At 45.7% G+C, this 21,290-nt stretch overlaps 1 long non-coding RNA gene across 1 annotated transcript in view; it reads right to left on the bottom strand.

Moving 5' to 3' along the window:
- Positions 1 to 4,354: 4,354 nt before the first annotated feature.
- Positions 4,355 to 21,290, bottom strand: part of LOC140216641 (uncharacterized) — an 83,304-nt gene continuing 66,368 nt past the window's right edge. Inside the window, exons 2-3 of the long non-coding RNA XR_011893210.1 lie at positions 18,488 to 18,543; positions 4,355 to 4,443 (exon numbers count right to left, since the gene is read on the bottom strand). This is a non-coding gene — a long non-coding RNA (uncharacterized lncRNA). The remainder of the gene's footprint in view (positions 4,444 to 18,487; positions 18,544 to 21,290) is intronic.

The raw sequence follows: 21,290 nt of genomic DNA, 5'->3' as shown, positions 1-21,290 counted from the left end.
GCGATCCAATGCCTCCGAGGAACGCCTTTGCGGGCTGCGTGACAGTACCCACAGAAACAGTTTGCGTGTACGTACATGTGTGTGTAGTTTGTTTGTTTTTTCTTTATTTTTTATTTTTTATTTTATCCTTCTCTCTCTCACCTATCGCATCCCCTTGCCCCTCCCCCAGTACAGGGTAGCCAACCGGAGATAACCTCTGGTTAACCTCCCTGCCTTTCCTTTGCCTTTCTCTCTCTCTCTCTCTCTCTCCAATGCCTCCGGGTTTACGGCTGACGACACCGTCACTAAGGGTACCGTTCCGGCCTCCAATGAACAAGGCGAGTCTTAAGCTTGTTTTAAAGGACCCATCTTAACTCATGAAACTCAGCTAGCTGTAACACCGCCTGACAGTGATCTAACTATTCTGAACGCACTACTTGACCTTCAGAAATGTCAGATGAAGGGACAGCAGCAGCTGGTAGATCTTCTAGTTATGCTGTCAAGATCTGGAAACCAGAGAGAACAGCCTTTCTTAAAACCAGGCAAATTTGATGGCAATTCGTCTAGTGTACATACCTGGCTTCATTTTTATGAGTATGCTTGCTCCACGAATCAATGGTTGATTGACGCGGATCGCAAACAGAACATGCTGGCATTTCTGTGTGGCAATGCACGGAAATGGTACAATCTTCGGTTAAGCTCCCAGTTGAATGAACCATGGAATGAGTGGAAGGAGAGTTTCTCTCGAGCATTCAAGAAGAATCTCGTGTAACTTTAGAATAACGCCATATTCTACAGTCAGAAAGCAATGAACATAAGAGAGCATGTGTTGGAAAAGTGGCATTTAGTCTGTACAGCCGAGCCGAACCTTCCAGAATCGTCAGTTATCGCCCTCTTTATACATTGTATGACAAAAAAGTGCCAGGAACAAGTTCTAGCTAGGTCGCCAAGCACAATGGGCCAACTGCTTCAGTCACTGGCGTACGGTATGACGACAGATTTTAATGCGCCATCAAGAGGGACAGGAGACACAACTTTAGACCAAGCGACAAGTACACGCGAGGCTTGGTACTTCATAACCAGGCATACCTCCAAAGGTCTAGGCACCACAGAATCTCACCAATATACTGAAGAAACGGTGTTCCTTGTTAAATCAGACGCTCTGACATTGCCGATGCTTGTAAACAACCGAAACGTGTCAGCATTGATTGACAGCGGGGCTTCCGTGAGCCTAATTAATGAAACTGTAGTGGAGTCAACCAGCATCACTCCCGGAAAGCCTATTCGTGTGTGTAGATACCATGGTTCATCTCGGGATTGCCATAAATGGACAACAGCAGCTCTTGAGGTTGAAGGTCAAAAGTTCAAGGTGGAAGCGCTCGTCGGGTCAGCGGTGAACTTCGCCTTTCTTTTATCACGACCTGATACGAAGAATATGAACATCAACATACTATGGAATGGCGAGGTAACTATTGAAAAACTTGAGCAAGGTATGTGTTTGACGGAAGACCCCTACGAACGAAAGCCATCATGCGCAGAAAACGTGCCGCTGAAGTTCCCTGAGTTAATCCGCATTGGGCCGTATCCCGAAGCCACAACCACGATTGAAGTGCCGCTCTTGTTGCATGACAGCACAATAGTCAGAAAAAAGCCGTATAGTCTCAGTCATGAAAAGAACGTATTGCTCAGAAAAGAACTTCAAGGCATGTTAGAAGCAGGGATCATTGGCCCATCGACATCCTGTTTTGCTTCCCCTATTACCAATGCACCAAAGGAAGATGGATCATTCCGGCTGTGCACTGATTACCGAATGATAAGCTGACTGATCTTTTTCCATACCGGATGCCTAGGATAGATGGCATCATTGACGAGACTGGAGGATGCGAATGGTTTACACGTATATACTTCTACAAGGGGCACTTGCAATACCACTGAAAGAAGAGACTATTTACGGCATTCGTCGCACTATTTGACATCTACGAGTATAATCGGTTACCATTTGGCTGAAAGAATTCTGGGTCGCGGTTTCAGAAGATGATGAACGAAACGCTGAGCAAATTCATTGGAACATTTTGTAATGTATATGTGGATGATATCATTGTCCACTCCAGGACAAGAGAAAACCACGAGAAACATTTGTGTAAAGTACTTGAGGCACTAAGCACCGCATGACCTCAGATTATCATGAAGAAAAGCGAGTTTTTTGCAATAAGGTGGTTTTCCTCGAAAGGGTGTTTGATGGTCAAACAAAAAGCACCAAGGAAGAGAGTGTTCAACGCATCAAGAAAAAGGTGAAACCGTGTGATGTTCGTTCCCTCCGAGTGTTTTTGGGACTGGCGGGCCATTTCCGTGCATTCATAAGAGACTATGCCGCAAAAACCTAATGCCTCACCGCATTGACCCATAAGGGCGTGCCATTCATGTGGTAAGAAGAGTGTGAGAATAACTACACTGTACACTACCCTTTATTTATGCTTCCCGACTTCAAGGTGCACTTTAATCTCTATACCGACGCATCTTATTATGGAGTAGGTGCCATACTCTACCAGCGTGATGCTACATAGCACCAAGGAAAGGAGCTGAGGGTAGTAGGTTACTACTCTTCCACATTTACGAAGACATAAGAAAATTATGCAGCTACGGAGAAGGAAGAACTGGCGCTGGTGTTAGCCTTGCGATACTTCAGAAGCCAACTGTAAAGCAGCCACTTCAAGCTGTTCACAGACAACCAGGCGTTGACGTACCTGTTAGAGCTATCTCAGCCGAAGAGCAGAATAGCTCGGTCGGTTAGCGAAGCACAGCAATTCAGTTTTGACGTCATACATCGCCCGGGACCGAAACATCAAGATGCCGATGCCCTATCTCGACTCCACGTGCCGCATGAAACCTCAACTAGAAATGTAAACCTGTTATAGCTTTGGGAAGGCACGCAGGAAGTGGATCTAAAGAATGGCAAAATTTACGTCCCGAAGACCAAAGTGCGAATAGTCCTGAAGCTTTACCACACTAGTCCAGAGACAGGAGGACGTGACGGATTCTGGAAGACATACCACAAAATAGCCCCGCGTTTCACGCGGAAAAACATGAAAGAAGACGTCACAAACTATGTGAAAACTTGACATCAGTATAAGCTTGTTAAAGCCAAGTACAAGCCTAGAGGCAACAGGATGGTCTTACCAGGGCATTGCGGTATCCCCTTCTCGGTTGTGCATCTTGATTTCAGTGAAGGTGGAGGGAGTTAGGAGGATGCAAGCATTCCTTGTCGCCGTGGACGAGTGCACGCGTTTTGTAGCCGCGAAAGCTGGAAACGAGGACGCAAACTGCGTGATATCATTACTGGATCGAGAACTCTTCAAGAAGGTCAGAATCGTCATCGCAGACCATGGCCCAGCCTTTAAAAGCAAAAAACGGCGACTTTGGGCTGAGAAAAACAATATCACCCTTAGCTTCCCAGCACTTCACCATCCGAAAGCGAATTCCCATGCAGAGTGAGTGATAAGGGACTTGAACATGTATCTACGATTATACCCCGAATTCAAAGGCGGCTGGAAATGCGCCTTGGGAGCCGCTGTTTTACATCACAGCAGGTCATATACAGCAGGCCTGGGATGCACCCCACATTTTGCGGCATTTGTAACGGGCTCATGGCTGCCAGCGGACCACGACTTGGGCTTAGTGAAATAAATTGATCTAAAGGAATATCCCAAGACTTTTCATCAGCGATGAAAACATAGAGCGACAATGAAAAAGAACTTTGACCGCAGACACTGCACAAAGATGCCGGAGATTGAACCAGATTCGTGGATTCTGGTCCGAAATTGACTTGATTATAAAATGCCGTTTACAGGACCTTACTATGTCATCAAGACAGCTAGACAACAAGGACTGCTGAAGAAAATATACTACCAAGGACCCAGTGGAAAAGTTGAAAAGGCTTCAATTGGGAACGTGCTACCGTGTTACCATCGTGGAGGCCAGGACAGCCGATTGGGAGTGTGTGGCGATCGACATCGTCATCGGGCAATGAAGAAAGGAAGACGACGAGGTTAGCCGGAGGAATGTATATGGGTTCTGCCGGTAGTACCCCGGTGAAATCTTTACATTGTGAATAGTCTGCGAATAATTTTCTGAGCAGAATAGCCTTCTCCGCTACGTTGTGCCAAGCTATACCTCACCGCTCATACGAAAATTCCACTCCAACATATTGCATCGCTTGCGCCGGAATTCGATGCGGGCATTGTTATTGCAAGCACGCGTTTTCAATATTTATTTGTCATTTTGTAAAGTTATTAACATCTTTCGTTCAAAAGAGTGGCGAGTGTCAAAGCTATGTATTGCAGGGCTCCTGAATCAATCATCTGCCATACTTACAGTGCACGAGGAATTGTCAGGTCTCCGACAGGTTATACTGTGGTTAGAAACGCGGTATCTATAGGTGCACGTTAAATTTTCATAAACTGGTCTCTGCAAAACAAAAAAGGACATGCAGTTATATTGGTAGCTTTACTCTGTTTGATTAGCTGTTAGGTAAAGAAGCAAAAGCATTCGTTGCAACTGACTAAAAAACATTCTAGGAATTCTGAGAGATGTAGGCATCACGCATGGAGCGTCATCACTACATTCACATAAAATACGAAATAAAAGTCATTGATACCCAACGCACTCGTTCGGCAGCATATGAAGGAAAGCATTAGTCAAGCGGTGTGTTAAATCCTATACTATACTACTACAAACGGCACATACGCAGAATTGTGTTTTTTTGCATCCTAGGCAGCGTGAAACCACATGCAATGATTGTGTTTATCCACCCCAAAAGGCCCAACTTTCCTCATGTAGTTGTTATATTTATGCACTACACTAACAAACTATGCCAGAATGTTAACTCCAAATCAAGTGGATGTCAGTCTGAGAGGTATTCGCACTTATGTCACAAGGACGAATGCGGTGCATGATGCTTGTCGAGGTAAGAATTGTGTTGACAGATGAAATGCTGTCACCGCGGCCGTGATTTGATACCATGATCTCGTGCTTAGCAGCGCAACACCGAAGCTACTAAGCAACCGCGGCGGGTGCGTTTTGCACTTATCATCATTTATGTAAAGGTATTCACTGACGAGAATAAATGATTGGTAGCTTGCGCTTTGTACTTGCTTCTTGTGGTCTTTCTTTCTTCAAGTCCTAAAACTCAGTGTAACACATTCAGATATTATTCTGCTCTTCTTGAACTGCCACAAAATTCAAGTTTAGCTAAAAGTGTGGGAACATTATTGCCGGTATGCGTGCAAAGTTGAATGCACGTTAATAAATTACCGCCCTTTCTAAAAATGTTTTCATCAAGTATATGAAAGCATGACGGGGCTATCATTCGCCATACCTCCCAGTCCATCTAGGGCCCACCCTGTTAACATATTGAGATGTCCGGGAATCTTAAGTGTAATGTGTTGTGATAACTTAAGGTTCGTGTTCATTATTGAAATTTCAAATCTTGACTGAACCCTCGTTTCCGCCCTTGTGGGGTTGGTGGTTTGTAGCAACCAGCGGGTTTAACCTGCCGATCAACGCTGGTGATTGCTGCGCCCGAGCGTCTCTTACAAGATAACTCCGGTACTTAAAAACCTAAAGCTTCTTTGCGGGCTATAATTAATTCTTCCGGGAACACAGTGTTGAAGGCATGCACGTGAAAAGTCTTTCTTTAGCAAGTTCTCCGGCGGAACGTCCCTTTCATCTCACGTATTTAGGCATGACCACACGAAGTCTTGAACGTCTCCTTTTTCTTTATATGGAGTACAGTTTAGAGAAGCAATACGCCCCATCTTAAATACGAATGCTGGTGTATGAACAGATCCAGTTCTTATTGGATAAGAAGTGCCGCTATCTCTCGGCGATATCGCTTGGTTACGCAGGACATAAGTGATAGAAACAAAAGTGACCAAAAGTCACCACGAATGTCAGATTTTTCGCATTTAATTACTTGTGCGTGCCTTAATTTTATAAGGATGAAAGATCATTGCGTATATGCGAGAGCATCAGCTTTCTCGCTGTCACCCAAATCCGCGTGGGAGGGAATCAACTGAAGCTTTACATTGAAGCCTTTGTTTTCGAGTACATTCACGAGGGCTAATGATTTACGCAGGAACCTGGTGAGGGGTAGACCATGAAGCAAAGTCTTTAGTTTGCATAGATCAGCAGCTATTGCTACGCTTTCCGCAACTGTCGACGAGACTATGCAGTACAGACAGCCAGACCACGTAAATATCAGGGAGGAAGCGCAGAACGCAGCTGCTTAGCTTTTTGGCCTTGTTTTCATGAGTTATCACAGGCGCCCGCCGTGTCCGCGTTGAACTAAACAAGTCAACCTGTTTGTGAATCGTAGATATGTCGGATATTTTAAGGGAAATTAGGTAGACAATGCTGAAACCGCCTGAAAGCACTGACTGGAAGAAATATAGTTACAGAAATACAACACCATCTTCGTGGCATGATGAGAGTATTCTTTGCATGCAAACATCATCACATTGGTCAGATTCGTCCGCTACGCCTAGCGTTGCACTGAACACATTAGGTACTATTTATGAACAGGTTTCAGGATATCTATAAATAAAATTTCTTCAAAAGCGTGGTGTAAGTAATGGTGAACATCAGAGGATTTCATAGACGTAGTAAATATGCGCTAATAAACTAAAATAGCGTAATTAACGCTTTAACCCTTAAATTTGGAGAACTTATTGCAACGTTGCAATTGAATTGGTTCTCTGCATGCCTAATCATCTTTCAGATATGGAAAATTCAATTCCCCTCGCAAGTGTAGCGCAATGAATTAGGGCTCATCGAGCGCGCGAAAGCAAGACTTAGAAGCTTAGGAGAACATGCAGCCGCGCCCTAGATTTAACTTTACTGGGAGACGTCACATGCTGGAGAGCCGCTTCCCGCGTCTGCATCTCACAGCTCAAGTAATTAGTCATCGAAAGCATTGAACGGCGTCGCTGGGCCAGGGCAATATCGATTAAACAAAGCAAATAATCTCCACTAGAGTTTTTTTGGCTTCATTGTCTGTTTCTTTATATTGTTGCCATAGCAAAAACAACCAATAAAGAGAGCCCCTGGGATCGATTTATTCTCTTCGTTCAAGGTACGAGTTGGTGGGCTCAAGAAATGAGGTTTTAATAATAAGAATATTAATAATAATAATAATAATAATAATAATAATAATAATAATCTTTATTACATCCAGTCATGTCGTGCTTAGAATATCTAGCCCGCATAAGAAACATTGCTTGTGTGCGAGGCTGGGCAGTCAGCTGGTAGTACTGATATGTGTACAAATAAATGAATAAAGAAAAAAAGAAATATAGGAAAAATGTGATATTGCAAAAAAAAAGATAATGTTGCATCAGCAGCTAAAAAAGAGACATTGACATTAAATATAAATTCACAATCAGGTTCACATGCTTCAAACCCTGAAGAAAAAGTTTAAAAGATATGGGCATTACGTATCACCCATGACCTTAAATGTGATTTAATTTGTTTCAATGTTCCTGCGATATTATTCTCATTCAATTTATTGAAATTAGCCGGCACGTAGAAAGCACGAGTCCTCTTGCCGTAGTTCGTGTGCACACGAGGTACCACGCATCTTTCTGTCAGACGTAAGCTGCGAGATTTCAGGTTCGAATTTTTGAAATTACTAGAAAAACAACTCTTACAGATGGCGTCGAACAAAACTTGTTGCTCGACAAACAACATGTCTGACTGGTACATGCTCACCAAGACATCTTCCCCATGACCAAGTCTGCCATACGAGAGGCTATAGGCAATTTTTTTAGGATGCGGTTAACTACCTTAAGTCTACTAAAGGAGCAAAACCATAAGTTGTTATTCCGTACCTTATGATCGATTCGCCCAAGTGCTTTGTAAACCATTTTACGAACATTTACATCACAGAAAGATCTTAGGGCATACAAATGAGTGCACACAGCACGTAAGCGCCTTGCGAGCTCTCCAATGTGGACATTCCATGACAACGTGTCGTCGAAGTGTAGCCCTAGGTATGTTGTGTTATTTACCAGAGTTACCGGAGGACATGAGCATGCAAGGCAGTCACTGGTGTGGAGATAAACAGGGGAAATATCCGCGACTACCTTGTATGGGCTGTGAAAACATATCATGTTAGTCTTTGATTTATTAATAAACATTTTGTTGTAAATGTACCAATCAAGTAGTTTGCAGACATCATACTGTAGTGCTCTAGCGGCTTCGTTCGAAATTTCTTTCGATACAACCAAAGCCGTGTCATCAGCGTATAAATAAATTTTTGATATTAGTGGTAAGCAAGCAAGATCATTCATGTAAATGTTAAACAAAAGCGGTCCCAATACGGACCCTTGCGGTACCACTGATTTAACACGCAATAAAGAACTATAAGACTCCGCCACACGGACACACTGCTGTCTGTCTGTTAAATAATTTTTAAAAGATGAGTAATACGGGCCTCTGAAACCAGATCTGCTTAGTTTTGATAGTAATCGTTCATGATCTAATGTGGCAAATGCTCGTTGTAAGTAATCTAGTACATTCTTCGGTACGGAGAGGTGCGTCAGGATGCACATCGCTAAATCAAGAAACCAAAATAGCAATAACAAATAAGAAATGCTATAGATCTCGACGTGCATGTACGAGGGGCGGTCAATAAAATTTCCTCCTGGTCCACTCAGTCACTCTAAGGCTTCTGCAAACAAGCACTTACCCGAGCCCCGCGGCGCTGCACACAATGTACCCCGAACGGTTCCCAAGCCCGGACTGCCCTCTGTGTGGTGATTATGCGGACTTCGAACATGTCCTGTGGGGCTGCGCCTCTGCCGGTCCCCCTTTCACTCAAGAGGAAATGATGAAGTTAATTAAGGCCCAGGATCAGACCTCTCAAATCCTGGCAGTCCAGAGGGCTCGCGAGAGGGCCGTCAGGTTTCACCTGATGGTCCCCGAGTGGGCCTAGCCAGGTGACGTGGAGCTTGCTTACGTCTATAGTGGACCGAATAAAGTTGTTTCTCTCTCTCTCTCTCTCTCTCTCTCTCCTGGTCCACTTTCTCTGGGATCAGGATCATGAAAGTTGCCATATATATTCTTGTGTTTCTACATAGCCGATACCAAGAGCCACAAATGACTAGCGTTGTTTTACGCCGCTGTGGATACCACTGTTATAGAAGCCCTCAGACTGGACTTGGCGCCATGACTTTACTTGGGCAATGCAAGTGTCATTGTCGGAAGAGTATCTGATTTTCAAACATAACTTCATAGATGGAAAGAGGTGGAAAATTGAAGACACGAGGTCCACGTAGCAGTGTCCTGGAAGAGCAGGGTGCCTATTGCCAGCATACCATGCCAGATGATTTTGATGGCTTCCTTTAGCTTCGTCAGTAAGTTGGCATAATAGGACGCCATTGCAGTGGCGACTTTTCGCACGAACTCTATCGTCACCACTGCTTGCTTATGACAAAAACTTTCAGCATCACTTTGCTACCTGAGCTTTGCACGCGTGCTTTTTAGGATGGTGACGAGTTGTAGTGCTTTCATTGTTTATGCTTGAATATATTTTCTCGGTCATAAGGAAGAACGCAGGTTTCATTTTGTGCAGTTGTTGCTACGCAAAACACATCTTCGCTGATAATGCACTACGTCAAGAGCTCGCTGCTTCCCGTAAATCGGCGCTGCTTATCAAAACAGAAGGCAAGCGAGGAAACCAATGCGCTGACACATTTCTGACGAGGCAATGTTCTTGAATAATTTTTTTATAAAAACCCAAACAGTGACAGTGGCCTATTAAGCTAGATCTTGTTATGTGTCGACCTTCCGGTATTGCGGTCTCCATTTTGGTACAGTGTCCCCATCAATGGCCGAATGAGGTCAACCGGAAATCGGTGCCGTTTCAACTGAGTTCCGTCCCCATTCTAACCGCCTACGCTAGTGCTCAACAACTAGTAAAGATGGCGCATTTGTCCCTTACACCAGTCTTCATTTCATGAAAATTTTGTTAGGGAGGTCTATCCCTGTAAACTGCCAGAAACATTAGTTTACCAAAGTTTTGCACCGCCTAGATAACAAGAAAGAGCGTTTATTCCGGAATGCCGAACTTAAAGGGGGCGCCCATAACTAGGTTAAGTATTATGCAGCTGAGAAAGCTTATCTCACTGCAGCCCGTAACGCCGAATTCTTTTTCTTTAACAACGATTTGCCTAATATGTTAACTGAGAGCCCCCGCATATTTTGGCAGCTAATTGAGGCCCATGAACGGTATAGCGGTGTCATAGAGGTAGAACATCCGCCTTGCGTGCAAGAGGTCCATGGTTCGAATCCCGGTGCCGCGCAATTTTCCACCGGAATAAAAAAAACAATCCGCGAGTTGATAAAATTCCATAAACAGGCCTGGAGTGCGGCCTGATCCCGGTGACCAGAACCGGTAACACAGTCCCTCACCAGAGCAGGATTGGCCACTGTGGTGCAGTACTTGGCCACAACCTCCTATATGAATACAACGATCAAACCCTGGTCCTCAGTCCCCAGCAGCTGCGAAGCAACTGACCACAGCGGCGGTCAGACCTGCGACGCTGCAGAGGGTGCTAAGAATCCGTGGCTCCGGACAGGCCGCCATTGGAATATGAACCTGGCAACGTTTAACGCTGGAACGTTATCCAGTGAGGCGAGTCTAGCAGTAATATAGGAGGAATTAGAGGGCAGCAAATGGGATAGAATAGGGCTCAGTGAAGTTAGGAGGCCAAATGAAGCAAATACAGCGCTAAAAAGCGGGCACTTCCTGCGCTACCGGGGCTTAGGGGAGAGACGAGAACTAGGAGTCGGTTTCCGTATAACAAGAATATAGCTAGTAACACACAGAAATTCTATAGCATTAACGAGACGGTGGCAGGTCTTGTTGTGAAACTTAATAAGAGGTGCAAATTAAAGGTCGTACAGGTCTACGCCCCTACATCCAGTCAAGATTACCAGGAAGTCGAAAGCTTCTATGAAGACGTGGAATCGGCGATGGGTAAAGTCAAAACAAAATACACTATATTGATGGGCGACTTCAATGCCAAGCTAGCTAAAAAGCAGACTGGAGACAAGTCAGTGGGGGAATATAGCATAGGCACTAGGAATAGCAGGCGAGAGTTATTAGTAGACTTTGCAGAACAGAATAATATGCGGATAACGAATACTTTCTTCCGCAAGCGGGATAGCCGAAAGTGGACGTGGAGCAGCCCGAACGGCGAGACTAGAAATGAAATAGACTTCATACTCTGCGCTAACCCTGGCATCATACAAGATGTGGACGTGCTCAGCAAGGTGCGCTGCAGTGACCATAGGATGGTAAGAACTTGAATTTGCCTAGACTTGAGGAGGGAACGAAAGAAACTGGTACATAAGAAGCAGTTCAATGAGTTAGCGGTAAGAGGCAAAATAGAGGAATTCCGGATAAAAGCTACAGAACAGATATTCGGCTTTAACTCAGGAAGAGGATCTTAGTATTGCAACAATGAACGACAATCTTACAGGCATCATTAAAGAGTGTGCAATAAAGGTCGGTGGTAACTCCGTTAGACAGGATACCAGTAAGCTATCGCTGGAGACAAAATATCTCATCAAGAAACGCCAATGTATGAAAGCTTCTAACCCTACAGCTAGAATAGAACTGGCCGAACTTTCGAAGTTAATCGACAAGCGTAAGACAGGTGCCATAAGGAAGTATAATATGGATAGAATTGAACATGCTGTCAGGAACGAAGGAAGCCTAAAAGCAGTGACGAAGAAACAAGGAATCGGCAAGAATCAGATGTGTGCATTAAGAGACAAAGCCGGCAATATCATTACTAATATGGATGAGATAGTTCACGTGGCTGAGGAGTTCTATAGAGATTTATACAGCAGCAGTGGCACCCACGACTATTATGGGAGAGAGAATAGTCTAGACGAATTTGAAATCCCACAAGTAGAGCCGGAAGAAGTAAAGAAAGCCTTGGGAGCTATGCAAATGGGGAAGGAAGCTGGGGAGGATCAGGTAATAGCAGATTTATTGAAGGATGGTAGGCATATTACTCTAGAAAAACTGTCGACCCTGTGTACGCAATGCCTCATGATCTCGAGTGTACCGCAATCTTGGAAGAACGCTAACATAATCCTAATCCATAAGAAAGGGGACGCCAAAGACTTGAAAATTATAGACCGATCAGCTTACTGTCCGTTGCCCACAAAGTATTTACTAAGGCAATCGCAAATAGAATAAGGAACACCTTAGACTTCTGTCAACCAAAGGACCAGGCAGGATTTCGTGAAGGCTACTCAACAGCAGAACATATTCACACTATCAATCAGGTGACAGAGAAATGTGCGGAATATAACCAACCGTTATATATAGCTTTCATTGATTACGAGAAAGCGTTTGATTCAGTCGAAACCTCAGCAGTCATATAGGCATTACGGAATCAGCGTGTAGATGAGCCGTATGTAAAAATACTGAAAGATATCTATAGCGGCTCCACAGCCACCATAGTCCTCCATAAAGAAAGCAACAAATCCCGATAAAGAAAGGAGTCAGGCAGGGAGATACGATCTCTCTAATGCTATTCACAGCGTGTTTACAGGAGGTATTCAGAGACCTGGATTAGGAAGAATTGGGGATAAGAGTTAATGGAGAATACCTTAGTAACTTGCGATTCGCTGATGGTATTGCCTTGCTTAGTAACTCAGGGGACCAAATGCAATGCATGCTCACTGATCTGGAGAGGCAAACCAGAAGCGTGGGTCTAAAAATTAATCTGCAGAAAATTAAAGTAATGTTTAACAATCTCGGTACAGAACAGGAGTTTACGATAGGTAGCGAGGCACTGGAAGTGGTAAGGGAATACATCTACTTAGGGCAGGTAGGGAGCACGGATCCGGATCATGAGACTGAAACAATCAGAAGAATAAGAATGGGCTGGGGTGCGTTTGGCAGGCATTCTCAGATCATGAACAGCAGGTTGCCATTATCCCTCAAGAGACAAGTGTATAACAGCTTTGCCTTACCAGTACTCACGTACGGGGCAGAAACTTGGAGGCTTACGAAAAGGGTTCTACTTAAATTGAGGACGACGCAACGAGTTATGGAAAGAAGAATGATAGGTGTAACGTTAAGGGATAAGAAAAGAGCAGATTGGGTTAGGGAACAAACGCGAGTTAATGACATCTTAGTTGAAATCAAGAAAAAGAAATGGGCATGGGCAGGACATGTAATGAGGAGAGAAGATAACCGATGGTCATAACCTATGGTTAAAGGGTTACGGACTGGATTCCAAGGGAAGGGAAGCGTAGCAGGGGGCGGCAGAAAGTTAGGTGGGCGGATGAGATAAGGAAGTTTGCAGGGACGACATGGCCACAATTTGTACATGATCGAGGTAGTTGGAGAAGTATGGGAGAGGCCTTTGCACTGCAGTGGGCGTAACCAGGCTGATGATGATGATGATGATGATGATGATGATGCCCATGAAGTACTTACTGCTACACTTACGAATCTGGAAAGTTATTTCAGACACTGAATCTGTCGATGTTTTCAACAACTTTCTTTCATCTATTCTCACTAAAAAAGTACACACTTCCTTACCTATGTTTTCATGTCATGTCACGTTTTCCATGCCTGCAATCAGCTTTTCTGTTGATGGTATCTCATCCCTCATCGATAGGATGAAGTTATCATCAGCATCTGGACTGCACGGCATTAATGCAAAAGTGTTGAAAAATATAGGGCACATTGCTTCGGCCTATTTTGTTTTATTATTTTCGCAATCTTTTTCAACAGGTGTCATACCAGATGATTGGAAAGTGGGAAAGGTCATTCCCATCTTTAAATCCAGTAACAAGCACTCACCTCTCAACTGCCGAACAATTTCCTTGACCAGCGTACCTTGAGAATGCATGGGACACGTCATTTACTCTTGCATCTTGAACTTTCTCAATTCTCATAACTTCTTTCACCATTCTCAACATGGGTTTCGTAAGGGCCTCTCGCGAAACCCTGCTTGCCATCTTTCGTCATGACCTTCATGCTAACCTTGACCTTAACGTACTAAACCGACCCCATATTTGCCTTTTTTGAAAGCCTTTGATAAAGTACTCCACAATCGCCAAATTCTTAAATTTTGCTTCTTAAACTTGCGCCCTGGTGTAATAAATTGTATCAAAGAATCGAGAAGGTTTCGCTCGTGGCATCGCCGTAAGTAACCTTTCGCACTTATTGTTTACAAATAACAAATTGTCCAGCCCACTTCCAGTGTCATCGGAGGTGCCTCAAAGCTCTGTCCTCGGTCCTCTTTTTTCCTAATATACATTAACGTCCTACCTTTACATGTATCTTCTAATATCCGCATGTTTTCTGATGAATGCGTTATTTACCAAGCCATTACTAGTCAATCTGACCACACGATTCGTCACCAAGATCTCGACCATATACTAATATGGTGGAATGACTGGCTAATGTCCCTGAACCTTACTAAATGCAAGCTCGTTTCCTTCACTCGCCGTCAAACTCCCCTTCACTTCAAACATAGCTAATCACCCCGTTGAATCGGTAACTACTTATATATACCTTGGAATTACCTTATCTAACAATATGTCTTGAAACACCGCACTGTTAATGTCACGTCATCAGCTAACAGAACTTTGGGTTTCTTAAAGTGTCATTTATATAACGCTCCGAGACGTGTAAAAATACTTGCTTATAAATCATTAGTCAGGGCTAAGAGTATGCATCTCCTACCTGGAACCTACTCGAAGTAGGTCTCACAAATATTTTAGAATTCGTTTAAAATCAGGCTTCTAGATTCATGAATGCTTCGTATTCATATCAAATCAGTGCTTCATCCCTCGAATCCAAGTATAACTGATCACCCTTTACTTGACGCCGATGCATTGCAATCTTCTATTACACAAGTTATTTCACTCGCCACTTAATCGACCTCCTTACATGATCCCTGCAGCTCACATATCTCATCGCACTGGTCATGCGCTACAAGTTTCTAGCCCACGTTCCCGTACTAAAACATTTTTTCCTTCATTTTATCCAAGAGCAGCAAAGGACTGGAATGGCCTTTCTCCCAACATCGCCACTATCACCTGCCTGTCAAGCTTTATGCATAGCATATCAAATGTAACATCGCATTATTCGTTGTGACAACAATATTCTTTGCACAAAACCGCCCCTTATGTAATACCCCCTCGGATGTCTTTAAGGAAATAAAGATGAAATGAAATAAAAGGAAATAATTGGAAATATGTAGAGAAGGTGCGTGCAGTGCAAGCACAAAGATGAGCCTGTGCACAGCCGATAGCGCAGGAGAACCAAACCTCGAAACAGGGCGCATTGTCTTTTGCGTTGAGGGCATCGTCGTGCATTTCCGACGTCTGCGCGCCCAGTGCGGCGCAACTGGGCAAGCGGAGTTAAAACGTATTGGTCATTTCCAGACACGTGCCAAAAGTTCAGACCGTTGAGGCGAACAACTCTGAACACGGGGTCGTTGAACGGCGCGTGACGGTGTAAGTGGTGTTGGTAGTGGCAGCGGCACTCGTTAGTAGTGCTGTGTTCCACATTCCGAAAGAGACGTACCAGGCAGCACTGGCAACGTAGGTTGTGAGCGAGGCACAGCCACAGTGATGCTGTAGTGCAAAATAATGACCTACCGCAAGTTCTCGTAGATGCCCGGGCCTGTAGAAGTCCGAGCGCCGAGAGAAAACGGTCTGGGAGCTCGGGACTTGCGTGGAGATAGCTAAAATGTTGGTCACTCGCGTTGTTGACATACAAGGGATTCTCTAGCTAAAGAAACCACATGGCAGAGCTGCTCCTGTAAGCCTTCGGTAGACCACGCATTCGCGGAAAATGTGGGCACAGAACATCGATAGTCTCGTCTGCTGCTGCTTGCGGCGAAATCTCGAACGCCGATAGCATCAGGATTGTGGTGGTCGCTGAAGGCATCGCGAAGGTTGTGCTCGTGGCATCGCCGTGCCTACTAGAATGAAAGCCCTGTCATCATCGCAAAAAGCCAGCAACGCTTCCTGCCGGTACTTACAGCCGATCGACATTCCACCTGAGCCGATTTTCGACATGGATTTGGATCTCCTTGGCCCTTTCCCCGAGTCCAGCTCCGGCGACAGATGGATCGCTGTCGCTACTGATTACGTGACGCGCTATACAATCACTCGGGCATTTCCCAGGAGTTGCGCAACCGGCGTCGCAGATTTCCTACTCCGGGATATCATTTTAGTACAACGCGCCCCGCGACAGCCCCTTACCGACCGTGGCCACACTTTCCTCTCCCAAGTCATAGCCGATATCCTACGCTCATGTTCTACCAAGCACAAACTGGCTACCTCCTATCATCCCCAGACCAACGGCCTTACTGAGCGACTTAATCGGACCATTACTGACATGCTATTGAAATAGGTTTCACCGGACCACAAGGACTGGGTAGTGGCGCGCCCTTATGTCACGTTCGTCTAATATTCATCACGCCACGATATGGCTGAGTATTCCCCCTTTTATTTGCTCTTCAGTCGTATTACGATTGGACACTTCACTTCCCTTGGTATGGGGCTCGAGGACCAAGTATGCCCGCAACGCCATCGCCCACGCTGACCATGCGTGCCCGCTTGCCCGTACTCGTTTGTTGGCATAGCAGGAAACTCCATGGTACGCTTACGATCGCCGCCACCGTGACATATTTTTCATCAGGCTCTCTCGTGCTACTTAGTCCCCTTGCCGCCCAGTGGGGTTCTCCGAGAAACTACTTCCGTGCTACAAAGCCCTTACCGTGTTCTACGTCAAGTGACCAATGCCGCTTACGAGATAATCCCCGTGACCTCCGTCATGCCACCCGCTCCCACATCACCTGACGTCGTACACGTCTCTCGGCTTAAGCCTTACTATAGGCAGGCTGAGAACGTAGTTCCCGCGGCTACGGCGAACGTAGTTCCCGTAGTTCCCCTCGCGGCAGCGAGCGCGCACTCGGCAGGACACAACCGGCCCGCTTGCGTTCGGAAAGCCTGTCTGTGCACTGTTTCGCGCGTAGCTGTTGCGTTTTCTGAGCAATGCCGAAGTACAACTCGATCTATTGCGGAGTGGGCTGCAACGGTACGTACACCAACTCACAACGAACAAAGTTTTACAGGTTTCCGAGCCGACCGTATGAAGTAGAATGGCGTCAACACTGGATCGCGCTTGTCCGACGGCCGAAGTAAGCTGTTTTATGTTTCGGCGTTATGCCAAGTGCGTTAACTCTGAATTCGTTGCTTTTACAGCAATGATGGCAGCAACGAGACACCTGCAGTGCGTACCAGGATGTGCAGCAAAAAAAGTAGTTTGTTTCCACACTGTACCGCAGTAAAGCTGTGGAACTCTCTCCCAATCCTCTCCCAGTCAAATAGCGCCAGGGCTTGCTGAGAGCTACGAGGAGGGGTTGCAGCTGGCTCAGCTGGTATATACACCCTTCTGCGCCCATCATATCGACCATGGGGCAGTTGAGATCACCAAAATATTTGATGACGCGGTTTATTGGAACCTCCTTTGCACGCAATGAAAAATGGCAACAACATAAAATATCGAACTTCCAGTAACTTGGGCGAACACATTTTCCCAGCGTAGTCTAACACTACTGGCAAGTTCCTCATCTCCTTCCTTTTTTTTTTTTTTTTGAGAGAGAGCAACGTTAGAACAGCTCGGGTAGGTCTTACGAGTCGTTCGTCCGCCCCACGTTCTTGGATGAGATGTTTTGGATTCGCATTTGCCGTCCTGTATGCACAGGAAAACTACGGCGGCATGCTTGCACTTCCCTGCGATGCCAGCACGGCAATCGCAGCTCCCCGCTAGGATTTGTCTGCTGTCATCGATCTTCAACGAAGTAACTTATGCAGAGCTTCACGCATCTTCCTGGTGCGTTGATTTTCGTTTGCGGAATACACCTAGCAGTCACTTCCAATCAGTGCGAGTTCAACACTTCCCTCACGTCGTAGGCGTGCCCCGCTTCAAATAGACGACTTCCTTTCTCTAAATTCTTTTGACGAAAAAAGCTATGAAGATCTCGTAATTCCCAAAACCCAGCTAAAATTAATATGGGCCCGCTGTTTCGCGCTATCACTACCGTTTGACAGGGCGCCAAACACGCAGCGCGAGCTGCTGACACCGTGAGTAAAATCCTACCGCATTCGAGCAACTATTCGTCAGATGGCGCTAGGGGTCAGAAAGACAGGGCGCCGCCTAGCACTTGCAACGTGCCCATGCCCTTACCGATGGTCCCACCTGAAGCTCGGGGACGGTGCTTTTTTGCGCCGGGGGTCGTGTTACGGTGGGAATAGAGGACAATGTCGTCGACCGTGAATACGACGAAGTGGCAACGGCCTCTCGGGATTCTCAGCTGCTGTTTATGTACGCCTTGTAAATACATCGTGTAAGTAGCTTTATCCCTGTGACAATATTTTTCTGTGATAAGCAGTTACTCACCTCCGGACATGTAAGATTGCCACCATTGTTCGCATTAGCTCTCTGCAGAAGTAAAGCTGCAATGAATGAATTGGGATTGTGTAATATTAGTTAAGGATATTGAAGTTGAGATTTGCGTCGACGAAGTTACCTGTGCATGATATCAACTTCACTATATAGTCATACGAAGTACTTAAAACCATGTAGTAAGAAAATTGAAACGTAACGGGTGATATGCCCCATGACATCAGTTAGTTCAATTCTCTTATTTACAACGTCCTTCAGTTATCTGTAATCCTTTCGCTGAATAATACACGATGCTTCACGAAACTTCAGGTAAACTTCAAGACTATGCAAGTGCCACGTAGCTGGAACGACCCAAGGTAATCTAGTTTGCCGTCACTTGGAGATACTGAGATTATCTTTTTCATTCCACCAAATTATATAATTAGTCCTAATTAATTATTAACCTTCTCAATCGTTGTAATTAGATTAAAAGTGTCAATGAGAAAATTGTAAAGCGACATGAAAAGCTCCGGATACAGCTTTCTGTTGCTGAATATGGGCTACACAAAAGTTTTTCTGAAAGTGAAAGAGGCCCGTGAATTCACGCAAAGTGCCTCGAGTGGCCAGTCGCACGGCAATTTTACGTGCATTCGCGGTCCTGTTTCAAGGTTGGAAAACACTTTTATGTAGCACGTATTGAACAACACAAAGCTGTATTGGAAGTTTTGCATGTTACTCTACAATTTTCCCATTGTCACTAATAATGTGATTATAATAACTCAGAAGTTCAATAATTATTTAGCGCATTTATGTAATTAGGCGGATCATGTGCGGGGAACGAGGGTGGTTGACCAGCAACCTAGGACAGGAGTCCTTCGCTACGTTCATCTCTCGGCGACCTTGATAGAGAGCCAGGCCATTCAAGAGGTGGTGTGAATACGGTGATGCTCGAAGGCCGTGCACCGTTCTCCTTATTTGCGACTGGGGATTACGTGGGTCAAGCTACTCACGTAAATTTTAGAGATTGAAGTGTGTTCATCCGACGCTGTATCCTCCTCTATATGCAAAAATGGACTTGGTGAACTTCTATCGTCGTTCTTCACGGGGCAAATTGCTTGGATCCGCTGCTATTCCGCTCCTACTGTAGAAAATTTAGAAATAGGTCTAAAAATGCTTGTGGCTTTTAGCAGCCCTTTAATTAGCTCCTCGATGTTTGCAGGTAGACCGTGCTGAATCTTTCATACATCGTCTTCATGAGCGACGCGTTGAGAGAGAGAGAGAAACAACTTCATGTAGTCGCCTGCAGAACGACACCATGACTAAATGGCGCCGTGGCGCGGGCCCTGACGTCTTCTCAGCGGGTTGTCTCTACTCAACTCCAGCGCGTGTTACTCCCGCGGTCGGTCGCCCTGAGGGGCAACGTTCCGTCGGTATCGCTCGGCCTTTGTCTTTCAAGAGCCGCCGAGACCTGCTGGACGGCCCAGGTTTGGCTTTCGTGGTCGTGGCATTCCGCCGCAGTCGCGAGTCGCGGCGGAATCGTTGTACTTGTCGAAGCTTCGTCGGGGAACTTGGTGCAATCCCATAGGATGTCGACGCGTTGAAGAACGTTGGTAGAACGTAGAGCGTTGGTAGAGTCTTCGATATTAACATAGGCTGCAATGTGGTCCCTACCGTGATTTTCGTTGGCCGGAAACAACTTCACCATGAAGTTGAAATGTCCACTTAGTGAAATCTTTAAGCAAAAGTTAAGTTCAGTCGACTGCTGTATTTCCATTCCTATAGAAACGTGGCACCGCCTTCATTTCTGCAGCATAGATCATGGTCCGAGCGTAGGACAGTACACGTCGTCCTCGACAAATCGCATTTAACGTTCTCTATAGGACATGACGCGCATTTAAATCGCCGGTAATAATCCACCGTCAACGTGTCGCTGATAAAAGTGCATTTAAAATAGCGTTGATAAATCAGCTTTAAGGTCAAGTGTAGGCACCTACGAGCGTGAGTTCGACGTTCTTGCCTTTTGCAGCCAAGCATACGTGCTGGTGGTCATCATCCGCTGTCGCTATAGGTGTTAAGCATAAGTGAAATAGCATCTGACGTAAACGATTACTTTTCTGTAGCCGCTGCAGGTGGCACACGTTGTTGGATCTGGAGGAAAATCCCAATTGCTGTCCCCCAGATTTTGGACCTTGCCGTTGGGTGCGGGAGTTGGCCGAGGTTGAGGAGGACTTTGAGATGAAAACTGGAGGGTTATATACATTAGTTACAGTGGGAGTACAAAGAAATTAACAGTCATAAACTCATTACGGGCCGGCAGCAACTCGGACGCTGGGGCCCGTGGCAAGAAGCTCGAAACAGATGAATGAAGGAATGCTCTCTTGCTGCTCCCGGTCTCTGGCTTTTAAGCCCTTCGGTGTCTCGAAGTCACGTCACGTTCGGCCAATCGGCAAGCCCGCTGAAGTGACGCCATTTTCGGCCAATCGGCGAGCCCGCTCAGGTGTCGTCATTTTCGGCCAATGGTAGGCGCCTGTGCGATTGTGTCACACCCGGCGCACAGGGTCGCTCCTTGGGCTCCAATTGTCCGCGGGCTTACTTCTCTCTGTGGTATTGCCTTGCTGGCTTGCAAGCGCCGTCACAATAGGCGGAAGGGGGCGACGTTTCAGTGCTGCAAAGCAGCTTTGCTCGGGACCTGCGTTAACTGGAACCGTGCCAGGCTCCCGCTACACATTCGATAAGAGTCAAGCAGTGAATAGCTCCACCTGCGGCGCACGACGTGGGGGAGCCAACTCGTTTGCACGTGCTGCGCCTCGGGAACGGG

Source organism: Dermacentor andersoni, chromosome 3 (assembly GCF_023375885.2).
Source record: "Dermacentor andersoni chromosome 3, qqDerAnde1_hic_scaffold, whole genome shotgun sequence".
NCBI classification, from domain to species: Eukaryota; Metazoa; Arthropoda; class Arachnida; order Ixodida; family Ixodidae; genus Dermacentor; species Dermacentor andersoni.
The sequence above is the reverse complement of the archived record's forward strand: the minus strand, read 5'-3'. Positions and strand labels throughout refer to the sequence as shown.